Source organism: Cebus imitator, unplaced genomic scaffold (assembly GCF_001604975.1).
Source record: "Cebus imitator isolate Cc_AM_T3 unplaced genomic scaffold, Cebus_imitator-1.0 Scaffold315, whole genome shotgun sequence".
NCBI classification, from domain to species: Eukaryota; Metazoa; Chordata; class Mammalia; order Primates; family Cebidae; genus Cebus; species Cebus imitator.
In genome coordinates, this window is record NW_016107630.1 from 1,424,581 (window position 1) to 1,438,271 (window position 13,691).

The following is a 13,691-nucleotide window of genomic DNA, read 5'->3' on the forward strand; positions in this document are numbered from 1 at the left end:
TTGTTAACAACCACATGTTATTTATATATTATATACTTAAGTTGTTTCTCTTTTTAAAACTATTATTATTAACAACTCTTTAACATTATTTTTAATTCAAGGGGACAGGTAGTTCCACTTGTAGATATTTATTTTTATACCCCCAAATTGTTAATTGTATTGTATTGAAAAACCAATCCATCATATATGCACTGATTTGAAATATCTTTATCATGCACTAAATTAATATTTGTGTCTGGAATTTTTATCAGATTAGTGTTGCAATAAATTCATAGTCACTGACTTCAGCTGAGACCTTATTACTCATTTTTATATCTTCATGTTTGGCTTCCACTTTTAGTCTCCTCAGGTATTAGTTTGGAACTTCACTATAGTCAATGCTCCCTTTTAATCTTGGTGCTAGTCCCTTAACTTCATCATCAGTCAGATAACGGCCACAAGTGTGATCTCTGCAACATCTTTGTATTTATTTACTAAGGCTGCTATAACAAAGTACCACATCCTTGGTGGCTATGACAACAGAAATTTATGGTGTCACAGTTCTTGGGGTTAGAAGCTTGAAATCAAGGTATGAGCAGGGCCACGCCCCTTCTAAAACTTGCAGAGAACTCTGTCTTTCCTCTTTCTAGCTTCTGGAAACTCTTGGCAATCTGTGGTCATTCCTTAGCTTGCAAATGCAGCACTCCAATCTCTCCCTCAGTTGTATGGCCATCATCTCTCATGTGTCTTCACATTGTCTTCCTTCTCTGTGTGTGTCCAAATTCCCCTCTTTTATAAAGATTGCAGTTGTATTGGATTAGGGGCTCATCATATTCCAGTATGGTGTCATCTTCACTAATCACATCCAAAACAGCCTTATTTCTGAATAACATCATATTCTGAGGTAGTGGGGTTAGGACTTGAACATATATTTTGGGGGAGCACAATTCAACCCATAAAAATCTCTCCTCCATCCACACACTACCCACATCAACTCTCACTTCACTCTCCTCCTCTTGTTTTGAAGGATGATGGCTTCTTTCTGTTCAGGTTAATTTCATGTTTTTGTTCTTTATTTCAACATCTTCTATGAGTTCTGAGACTTTGCCCTTTAAACCAACCACTCTTTTTGGTATTTTAATCTTCTGCCGTTCCATTAAAAACTCCCCTGCATTCTGAAAACACGTGACTCTCATGTTCCTCTCTTATCCCTGTCTTATTCAAGATATCAAAGTTATTCCTTCCTTGAACTTGAACTGGTCTTTAGTTATAGTTTCATCTTTCTCTTATTCTTTATAGATTAGATCTCTTCACTTCTATCAAAAGCATTAACTGCTTAGGATTTTCACAAATAATTGCCACTGTTGTCCTTTGACATGAATCATTGCATATAGAGGACAATTAAAGAAAATCAAGACTGAGTTAAGAGGTAAATAATGATTCATTTTGATTTGATTTTTCTATATGGTGAGACATAGAGTCTAGTTTTATTCTTCTGCATATGGTTATCCAGTTTTCTCAGTATCATTTATAGAAGAGGCTGCACTCTCCACATTGTATTTTCTAGGTGTTTTAAACCAAAATGGGTTGACTGTACGTATGTGGATTAATATCTGGGGTCTCTATTCTGTTCCATTGTTTTTATGTAGAACCGGCTGATTTGTTGACAGGTAGTGTGTTGCCTTCAATTTTGTTGTTTTTTTTTTTTTGCTCAAGATTTCTTTGGCTATTTGGGGTCTTTTGTAGTTTCATGTTAATTTTTTCTTTTTCTATTCCTGTGAGGAATGTCACTGGTATTTTCATAGGGATTGCATTGAATCTGTAAATCACTTTGGGTAGTATGGTCATTTCCAATTCATGAGCATAGGATATATTTTTATTTAAATACAAAACTACTAGACAAAAAACTATAAAGCTTCTAGAACAAAACACTGGAGAAATGCTCCAGAACATTGATCTGGGCAAAGATTTTTTAAGTAAGCCTCAAGAACACAGGAAATAAAATCAAAACTAGATAAATTACATAAGGCTCAAAAGCTTCTGCACAACAATAAAACAATTGAAGAGACAACCTACGGAATGAGAGAAAATATTTGCAAACTATTTATCTGACAAGGGATTAATAACCAGAATATATAAGGAGCTCAAACAACTCAATAGTAAAAAAACAAATAATTGAATAAAAAAATATCTGAACAGATATTTCTCAAAAGAAGACATACAAATTGCTAACATATATATGATAAAATGGTCACCACCACTAATTATCAGAGAACTGAAAATCAAAACCACAATGAGATATCATCTCACTCCAGTTAGAATGGCTTTTACAAAAGAGACAGAGAATAACAGATGCTGGTGAGAATGTAGAGAAAGGGGAACCCTTGTACACCATTAGTGTTAATGTTAATTAGTACATTCTTTTTTCAAAAAGACACCTGCATTTGTATGTTTCTTGCAGCACTATTCACAATAGCAAAGTCATGAAATCAACCTAAATGTCCATCAATGGTAGATTGGATACAGGAAATGTGGTATATATACATAGATACAGCTGGAGGCCATCTTTTTAAAACATAACTAGTAAGATGACTGCTGATGCTGTGAAAAATGCTGCTACGATAAATATCCTGATTCCAACAGGAAATATTTTGGTTGAGAGCAGTAAGGGTTGAAATTCAACCACAATTGCCCCAATTATGAAATCCTACAGCCTGGAGTACATGTACAGCAAACTAATTAATATAGACAAAGAAGAATACAAATAATCCGAGTGTACTGTCACTCCTGAAAGCTCCATAAACTGGTCTGTACCAACAGACAAATGAACAAGGAGTAAAAAGCAAGAGCCACAGGATACTCAATCCAAAATCAACCACTCTTGCAAAATCAGCACAAAACCAAGCCAAGCATCTGAAGATATTTAGAAACACTGTTACAGCATGGAACATCACAATTAGTATATAAGTTTTACTGTCTTTTGGAATTCCATAGGAATGTCAACAGAGAAATCCTGATAGAAACAAGGTTCTGTAGGAAAATTGCTAAGAAGAAGTGGCCAATTATTTTTTCCATGATGTTGAGTGAGGTTTTGCATTTCTCATTCCCTGTGACCTAATTCTCCATTGTTTCTTTCTGCTTCTTCCTGGTGCTTAAGAAGTTCAACTTGGGCCAATGCATATTTTTTTGCAATCTGTATAAACTGGATGTTTCTCTGTTGGTTTCAGTATTGCTGGTTGTGTATTGGGTGCATTAGGCATCTTCACACTGCCTGGTAGAGGCTTGAAGGGATTGTTGGGATGTGGTCCAAAAGAAAGGAAATCAATATATCAAAGAGATATCTGCACCCCCATGTTTACTGCACCACTATTCACAGTTGCCAAAATATAAAATCAACCTAAGTGCCCGTAAATGGATAAATGAATAAGTAAAATGTGGTATATACACAATCAAACATTATTCAGCCATAAATAATAATAAAAACCTGTTATTTGCAGCAATGTAAATGGAAGTGGAGGGCATTATGTTAAATGAATAAGCCAAACACAAAAAGACAAATATCATGTGCTCTCACTCACATATGTGAACTACAAAGGTGGAGCTCATGAAGACAGGTTTCCAGAGGCCAGGAAGTGTGGGAAAGGAGGAAATAAAGAGAGGTTATTAATGGGTACAAATATACAGTAACTAATAGAAGAAATAAGACCTGGTGTTTGATAGATCAATAGGGTGACTGTAGTTAACATTAGTCTATTAAACATTTCAAAATAGCTAGAAGACAATAATTTGAATGCTCCTAGCATAAAGAAAAGCTAAACATTGAATGTGATGGACATCCTAATTATCCTGATTTGATTATATGAATGTATCAAATTATTACATGTACCCTGAAAATACGTACACTAATTATGTCTTAATAAAAAATAATTTTTTTAATATATAAATGTTGGATAGTTGGCTCAAATCCTTCCTGAGTATCCAGTTTTTTCCCCATGAACCTGACACTGTTTAGGTTAATATTCATGAATCAGAAGAATCACGATGGTGTGCCCTGGATGCTTGGAATGTCCTAAAATTGTGGTAACAGAGAATGTTAGATACATTATGTTACAGGTAGTTGTTTTGTCACACTAACCTTAAGCTAACAAAGATTTGAGAACTGGATTAAATTATCTTTCTATCCCCACAACCTAGCAGAATTTGGAACCTATTAGGTCACCAATAAATATTTTTTGATGAATGGGATCATGGATGAGCCAATGATATCTACTCTGAGGCAGCTAGTGTTATAAGATGATTTGTCTTTATGAAGATTTGTTTCATACGTTGATTTTATTAATGCCGTACTGTAACCCGGAAACATGCCATTCATTATAAAAGTTATATAATACAAAAGAAAATGGAATTTTCCGAACAGATATTCTGTGAAGCATTGTTCATATATTATAGGAAGCAAAAATAAATTACTTATAAAAAAAATGTGGTTGTGTGCAAATAAGTTTAGTAAGGACTGAGGTTTTGCCTCTTATTTACTTAGGTTTTTCACAGCTTTATCATTTTATTATTATTATTTTTAAATTGATCGATAAAATTGTATATATTTATGGTGTACAATATACATTGCGGAATGACTAAATCTAACAGGGAAGGTTTTTCTTTCAGTGCAGAAATTCTTACTACTTACAAACTTTTAGACTTGCATTTGGCTGCATGTGAAAGAAATCTGATTGCGTAGATATAAACAAGTACGAGTTTAGAAAAATAAAATGCAGACACAAGCATCCAGAGTGGAGTGTCTGTTCCAGCTTCCTCCAGTGCACAGTCACCTTTCCAAATTCTCCTCCAGCCTCCCTGGCATAGTGTGGGGTTTTCTCTTTCATCCTCACAGGGTGGCTGCCGCATTTCTAGGCAGGAAACATGGCTGAGTCAAGGGCAGAAGGTGGAAAACAGCAAAAAAATTTGTCCCTTTATTTCCGGAAAGAAATATGTTTTTCTCAGTTGTCCACTTAGTTAACTTTGTGCTTTTGTCTCACTGCCAGGAAATAATAGGTCATGTGTCTATCCCTAGCTGTAAGCGAGTCTGGAATAGGGAGTATTTTTAATTGGTGCACTGTTGTCCTAAAGCAAAATCGAGGATTTGTTAGTTAAAAAAGGAAGAGGGAATGGGTACTGGTCTGGCAACCAACAGTGTCTAAAACTAAGGTATATTGTGACTTCCCAAAAGCGGGATTATAGCCATATGTGTTATTTCTCCACCCTGTTTTTCAAGCGTTCCTTTGAGAAGGCTTTACAGGCATTCTGGCAAGAATATAATTGACATCATGACCGGAAGGTGGCCTGTCACCGACTTTAACCTTCCCAGCATATAATTCTTTCTTCTCCTTGGTAAATAATTAGAGACATTAGCTTTTTTCAGACTGCATTTCTGAAGAATCTGGGCCTGACACTTCTTAGGTTACAATACTCTGGGAAAGTCTAGGTCAACTGATAAGGATACTGCCATATCAGGGGATGATCTCAAGCAGGAACACATAAGGATCTATTTAAAGCAAACAAACAAGCCCTAAGTAGAGCTAATCCCTGCTCTGTCAAGCTTCTCCTTAATTCTCACAGTGAATGAAGTAAACTGGAAAAAGTATATACCAAGATAGTTTTTGTCTAACTGTGGTAGATTGATGGCAGCAATGGTCTTGATTTGTTCACTCCTTCCATTAAAGACACTGAGTCTCTACTAGCCCTGGCATAGATAATGTGGGGAACTAACAGTGTGCCGGTTCAGAGCCAGGTCTTTAGAGTTCCAGTGTGTTTCTTCTTGTTGCCTCTTGCTCCTCTGTCTTTGCCATGAGAATAAGCCTGGATGAGCCTGCTGGTGAGCAGTCATGTGGAATAGAGCCAAGATGGCATAGGCTTATGAACAAGTTCATCCAGGGTCGACTGTTTAATTGCCCTACAGCTGGCAATAGACACATAACTAAGTCTCGATGAGCTCAGCTTGGATCAACAAAATGTTAGTCAAGCTAAAGACTTGTGAGTAACAAGAGTTTATTGCTATATGCCGTGGGGGTTTTGTGTTTTCTGTCATGGTTGTTACATGGCATTCCTGTGGTAACAGATAACTGATACACTAACCCAGCTGAGAAGGGGTGATGTGAATAAATTGGAGTGTCTAGCATGCCATTACTTACCTGAAATCCCCTGCTATTGTGTCTCCTCTCTGCACTTTTTGCCTCAACTTGTTTTGAAAATTGCATCCCAACTTGTGTATGAATCTCCTGAATACTCATTTTGCTCTTTATAATCTTTACCACATCTTTTGAATGTTGTAGGCGAAATTACTCCTTTTAAAAATAATTTTTATTTTCAAAAATAAATATTTAAAAACCATATAATAAGCACTTCTGTCCCCCACACAGAATGAGTAGTTTTTAGCATTTTGTTAGATTTGCTTCAAGTCTCCTGTTTTATGACAGCATACTCCTACATGTAAAGCTGTGACCCTCTGATACCCCAATTCCCCAACCTCATGACCCTTCTCATTCCTGAAGTCAGTCATTTGACAGATTTAGTGCAAATCCTGCCAATGCTTTACAAAAGTGTGTTAACATACTATATTTATAAATAATTATTTTAAAATGTAGGTTTTATTATTATCTGGGTATGTTGAGGCCAACAGATCAGGACCCACTTGCCATTGAAAAGATAATTTATTACAGTTCCCAAGGGGAGGGCTACACTCCACCATGCAAGGGCCACAAGGGGAAGCACCAAGTTTAGTCAGGAGTCAGAGAGAGCTAGGGGAAAACACAGGCAATGTCTTTATTGTGGGTTCTGCAGAAAGAAACAGGTGAGGTAGGATAAATAGGCTTAAGATTGGCTAATTTGAATAATTTCAGCTGGCTCAAGGGTATAGGGGTTGTCTCTAGTCATCTGGTAGGCCCTGGGGTGATTAGGGCAGGGGAATGGTGTCCCTCAATGAAAGAGCCCTATGAGGGCCACATAAAGAAGTTGGTGGTTGAGAGGCTGGGTCTGGACTCTGGATTGGTTGCTTTGCATATGAAAAGTACACTCACAGGAAAGTCTTTTACTGTGTCTAGGAACTAGCTAGCCCTGGGAGGGTCAGTTTCTTCAGGATCAGCAAAGCCCCCACCATGTCAAAGCATCAGAAATACGGAAAATAAAAAGACAGGATTACTACAATATTACATATGTATAAATAAGGTATTACATTCCATGCATTTTTAATAGACTATTAGGTTCACAGAAAATTGAGTGGTAGGTATAAAGAGTTCCCATACACGCCCCTGCCCTCTACATGCACATCACCTCCCACATTATCAACTTCCCCTATCAGAGTGGTATGTTTGTTACAATTGGTGAACCTACATTGACACATCATTATCTTCCAAACTGTATAGAACTCTCATTACCTAACACTCAATTATTATACATTCCATGGGTTTGAACAAATGTATCATGATGTTTCCACCACTGTAGTATCATACAGAATAGTTGCCCTTTCCAAAAATCCTCTGTGCTGTGCCTATTCATATGTCTCCCTCTCCTCCGCAATCCCCTAACAGCCGCTGACCTTTATTGTCTCTGTAATTTTCTCTTGCAGAATCTTATATAGCTGGAATCATACAGTATGCAGCCTTTTCATGTTGGTTTTTTTTTCACTTAGTAGTATGCTTTTAAGATTCCTCTGTCTTTTCATGGCTTGATACCTTGTTTTCTTTTAGTGTAGAATAATATTTCATTATCTAGTTATACCATCTTTTTATCCATTCACCTTTTTCAAAACCTCTTGATTGCTTCCAAGTTTTGGCAATTACGAATAAAGCTTTAATAAACATTTGTGTGCAGGTTTTGTGTGTGGGCATAAGTTTTCAACTACTTTGGGCAAATACTAAGGAGTGTGATTATTTGATTGTCTGGTAACCATATACTTAATTTTGTTAGAAATCACCAGACTGCTTTCCAGAATAGCTGTACCATTTTACATTCCCACTAGCAATGAAGGAGAGCTCCTGTTGATGCATATTCTTGTTGTCAGTGTTCTATGTTTTTGACATTTGAATAAGTGTGCAGTGGTATTTTATTGTTGTTATAATTTGCAGTTCCCTGATGACATATGATGTAAAGCATCCTCTCAGATGCTCTTTAGCATCTGTATATTTTCTTTAGTGAGGTGTCTGTTAAGGTCTTTGGGCCATTTTTTAATTGAGTTGTTTCTTTTCTTCTTATTATTCAATTTTATGAATCCTTTGTGTTTTTTGGTTAACAGTCTTTTATCAGATGTATCTTTTGCAAATATTTCTCCCAGTCTGTGGCTTGTCTTCTTATTCTCTTAACATTGTCTTTTGCAGAGCAGAAGTTTTTGATTTTAATGAAATCTAGCTTATTAATCATTTCTTTCAATGGATTGTGCCTTTGGTACAGTATCTAAAAAGTTATTGCCATACCCAACGTCATCAACATCTCCTATATTGTCTTCCAAGAGTTTTACAATTTTGTACTTTACATTTAGGCCTGTGATACATTTAGAGTTAATTTTTACAAGGGGTGTAAGGTCTGTGTCTAGATTCAGTTTTTTGTTTGTTTGTTTGTTTGTTTTTTACAATTTGTATATCTTCTTTTGAGAATTGTCTATTCATGTCCTTAGTCCACTTTCTGAGGGATTGTTTTTTTTCTTGCTGATTTGTTAGAGTTCCTTGCAGATTCTGGATATTAGTCCTTTGTTGGATGTATAGATTGTGAATATTTCTCCCACTCTGTGGGTTATCTGTTTACTCTGCTGACTGTTCCTCTCGCCCTGCAAAAGCTCTTTAGTTTAATTAAGTCCCATCTATTTATCCTTGTTTTTATTGCATTTGTTTTTGAATTCTTCATCATAAAATCCTTGTCTAAGCCAATGCCTAGAAGGATTTTTCCAATGCCATCTTCTAGAATTTTTATAGTTTCAGGTCTTAGATTTAAGTCCTTAGTCCATCTTAAGTTGATTTTTATATAAGGTGAGAGATGAGGATTCAGTTTCATTCTCTTACATGCAGCTTGCCAATTATACCAGCACCATTGGTTGAATAGGGTGTCCTTTCCTCACTTTGTTTTTGTTTGCTTTGTCAAAGCTCGGTTGGCTGTTAAGTATTTGGCCTTACTTCTGGGTTCTCTACTTTGTTCCATTGGTCTCTGGGCTGGTTTTTATATGAGTACCATGCTGTTATCGTTGCTATGCCCTTATAGTATAGTTTGAAATCAGGTACTGTGATGCCTCCAGATTTGTTCTTTTTGCTTAGTCTTGCTTTGGCTATGAGGGCTCTTTTTTGGCTCCATATACATTTTAGGATTGTTTTTTCTAGTTCCATGATGAATGATGGTGGTATTTTGATGAGAATTGCATGAATTTGTGGATTGCTTTTGGCAGTATGACTATTTTTACAATATTGATTCTACCCATCCACGATCATAGTATGAGTTTCCGTTTCTTTGTGTCCTCTGTGATTTCTTTCAGTAGTGTTTTGTAGTTTTCCTTGCAGAGGTTTTTCATGTCATGAGTTAGGTGTATTCCTAAGTTTTTGTTGTTGTTTTGCAGCTATTGTAAAAGGAGTTGAGTTCTTGATTTGAGTCTTAGCTCGGTTGCTGTTGATTGTATAGCAGAGCTGCTGATTTGTGTACATTAATTTTGTATCCTGAAACTTTGCTGAATTCTTTTATTAGTTCTAACAGCTTTTTGGATGAGTCCTTAGGGTTTTCTACATATACAATCAAATCATCAGCAAACAGTGACAGTTTGACTTCCTCTTTACTGATTTGGATGCCCTTTATTTCTTCCTCTTGTCTGATTGCTCTGGCTAGGTTTTCCAGTACTATGTTGAATAGAAGTTGTGAGAGTGAGATCCTTGTCTTGTTCCAGTTCTTAGAAGGAATGCTTTCAACTTTTCCCCATTCAGTATTACGTTGGCTGTGGGTTTGTCATAGATGGCTTTTATTATATTGAGGTATGTCTCACATGCCAGTTTTGCTGAGAATGTTAATCATAAAGCGATGCTGGGTTCTGTCAAATGCTTTTTCTGTACCTATGGAGATGATCATGTGACTTTTGTTTTTAATCCTGTTTATTTCGTCTATCACATTTATTGACTTGCATATGTTAAACCATTCCTGCATCCCCATTATGAAACCCCTTTGATTATGGTAATTATCTTTTTGGTGTGTTGCTGGATTCAGTTACCTAGTATTTTTCTTAAGGATTTTGCATCTATGTTCATCAGGGATTTGGTCTGTAATTTTCTTTTTTGGTTATGTCCTTCTCTGGATTCAGGATTAGGGTGAAAAGAATAATTTGGGGAGGATGCCCTTTCTCTCTATCTTGTGAAATAGTGTTGATAGGATTGGTACCAATTCTTCGTTGAATGTCTGATAGAATTCAGCTGTGAATCCATCTGTTCCTAAACTTTTTGTTGGTAATTTTTTCATTACCATTTCAAACTTGCTGCTTGTTATTGGTCTGTTCAGGGTATCTAATTCTTCCTGATTTAAGCTAGAAGGGTTGTAACTTTTCAGGTATTTACCAATCTCCTCCACGTTTTCTAGTTTATGCATATATAGATATTCATGGTGAACTTGGATAATCTTTTGTATTTCCATGGTTTCAGTTTTAATATCTTCTCTTTTGTTTCTAATTGAACTTATTTGGATTTTTCTCTCTTCTTTTCTTGATTAATCTTGTTAAAGATCTATCAATTTCATTTATCTTTTCAAAGAATCAGTTATTTGTTTCATTTATCTTTTGTATTTTTTGTTTGTTTCAATTTCACTTAATTCTGTTCTGATCTTGGTTATTTCTTTTTTTTTTTTTTTTTTTTTTTGGGTTTGGTTTGTTCTTGTTTCTCTAGCTCCTTGAGGTGTGACCTTAGATTGTCTATTTGTCCTCTTTCAGACTTTTTAATGCAGGCCTTTAGGACTAGAAACTTTCCTCTTAGCACCGCCTTTGCTGTAGCCCAGAGGTTTACATATGTTGCATCACTATTGTTCTGTTCAAAGAATTTTTAAATGTTCACCTTGATTTGATTGTTGATGCAATGATCACTCAGGAGCAGATTATCTAATTTCCGTGTATTTGCATGGTTTTGAAGAGTTTTTTTGGAGTTGATTTCCAGTTTTATTGTACTGTGGTCTAAGAGTACTTGATGTAATTTCAATTTTTAAAAAATTTATTGAGGCTTTTTTTGTGGCCTATCATATGGTCTATCTTGGAGAAAGTTTATTATGCTGTTGATAGAATGTATATCCTGTGGTTGGTGTGTAAAATGTTCTGTAAATATCTGTTAAGCCCATTTGTTTCAGGGTATAGTTTAAATCCACTGTTTCTTTATTGACTTTCTGTCTTGATGACAGATTTAGTGCTGTCAGCGAAGTATTAAAGCCTTCCACTATTATTGTGTTGGTGTCTATCTCATTTCTTAGGTCTAGTAGTCATTGTTTTATAAATTTGGGATCTCCAGTGTTATATATTTAAGATTGTGATATTTTCCTGTCGGACAAGGTCTTTTATCATTATATAATGCCCCTCTTTGTTCTTTTTAACTACTGTTGCTTTAAAGTTTGTTTTGTCTGATAGAAGAATAGCTAATCCTGCTTGCTTTTGGTGTCCATTTGCATGGAATGTCTTTTTCTACTCTTTTACTTTAAGTTTATGTAAGTCCTTATGTGTTAGATGAGTCTCTTGAACACAGAAGATAGTTTGGTTGGTGAATTCTTATTCATTCTGCCATTCTGTATCTTTTAAGTGGTGCATTTAGGCCATTTACATTCAACATTAGTATTGAGATGTGAGATACTATTCCATTCATCATGTTATTTGTTGCCTGTATACCTTGTTTTTTTTTTTAATTGTATTTTTGTTTTGTAAGTTCTGTGAGATTTATGCTTCAAAGAAGTTCTGTTTTGATGTGTTTCCAGGATTTGTTTCAAGATTTAAAGCTCCTTTAAGCAGTTCTAGTGATTGCTTGGTAGTAGCGGATTCTCTCATCATTTGTTTGTCTGAAAAAGACTGTTATCTTTCCTTAATTTATGAAGCTTAGTTTTGCTGAATACAAAATTGTTGGTTCATAATTGTTTTGTTAAGGAGGCTGAAGATAGGGTCCCAATCTAGCTTGTAGGTTTTCTGCAGAGAAAGCTGATGTTAATCTGTTTCCTTGGTTACCTGATGTTTTTGCCTCAGAGTTCTTAATATTTTTTTCCTTTGTCTTAACTTTAGATAACCTAATGACAATGTGCCTAGGCAATAATAATTATTATTACTTTTAGAGATGGAGTCTCACTCTGTCAGCCAGGCTAGAGTGCAATGATATAATCTCGGCTCACTGCAATCTCCACCTCCCAGGTTCAAGCAGTTCTCCTGCCTCAGCGTCTTGAGTAACTGGGATCACAGGCATATGCCACCATGCCTGGTTAGCTTTTGTAGTTTTAATACAGACAGGGTTTCACCATGTTGGTCAGGGTGTCACAAACTCCTGACCTTGTGATCTGCCCACCTTGGCCTCCTAGAGTGCTGGGATTAGAGGTAGCAATTATTTTTTTGTGGTGAGTTTCCCAGGTGTTTGAGCTTCTTTTATTTGGATGTCTATATCCCTAGCAAGGCCAGGGAAATTTCCCTCAATTTAATCCTCAAATATGTTTTCCAAGCTTTAGATTTCTCTTCTTCCTCAAGAACGCCAATTATCCTTAGGTTTGGTCATTTAACATAATTCCAAACTTCTTGAAGGCTTTGTTCATTTGTCTTATTCCTTTTTCTTTGACTTTGTTGGATTGAGTTAATTCAAAAACCATGTCTTCAAGCTCTGAAACTCTTTCTTCTGCTTGTTCGATTCTATCGTTGAGACTTTTCAGAACATTTTGCATTTCTGTAAGAGTGTTACTTATTTCCTGAAGTTTTGATTGTTTTTTATTTATGCTATCTATTTCATTGAAGATTTCTTCCTTCATTTCTTGTGTCATTTTTTTATTTCCTTAAATTAGACTTTACCTTTTTCTGGTGTCTCCTTGATTAGCTTAATAACTTACCTTCTGGATTCTTTTTCAGGTAAATCAGGGATTTCTTCTTGGTTTGGATCAATTCCTGGTGAGCTAGGTTTGATTTTTTTTTTTTTTTTTTTTTTGAGGGATTGTTAAAGAACCTTGTTTTGCCATATTACCAGAATTATTTCTCTGGTTCCTTCTCATTTGTGTAGGCTCTGTCAGAGGAGAGGTCTAAGGCTCAAGGCTGCTGTTCCAATTCTTTTGTGCCACGGGGTGTTATCTTGATGTAGTACTCTCCCTGCTTTCCTAGGAATGTGGCTTCCTGAGAGCTGAGCTATAGTGATTGTTATCTCTCTTCTGGATCTAGCCACCCAGCTGATCTCCCAGGTTCGGGGCTTGTATTCGGGGTGGTCTGCACAGAGTCCTGTGATGTATACCATCTGCAGTTCTCTCAGCCATGGATATCAGCACCTGTTCTGATGGAGGTGGCAGGGACAAAATGAACTCTGTGAGGGTCCTTAGTTTTGGTTGTTTAATGTACTATTTTTGTGCTGGTTAGCCTCCTGCCAGAGGGTGGTGCTTTCAAGAGAGCACCATTTGTGGTAGTATAGGGAGGATTAGGCAGTGGGTAGGAGTCTAGAACTCCCAAGAGTATATGCCCTTTGTCTTCAGCTACCTGGGTGGGTAGGGTGCAG

At 36.2% G+C, this 13,691-nt stretch overlaps 1 pseudogene; it reads right to left on the reverse strand.

Annotated features, from left to right (window-relative positions):
- Positions 1-2,548: 2,548 nt before the first annotated feature.
- LOC108286181 lies at positions 2,549-3,290 on the reverse strand (annotated as a pseudogene).
- Between the last annotated feature and the right edge of the window lie 10,401 nt (positions 3,291-13,691).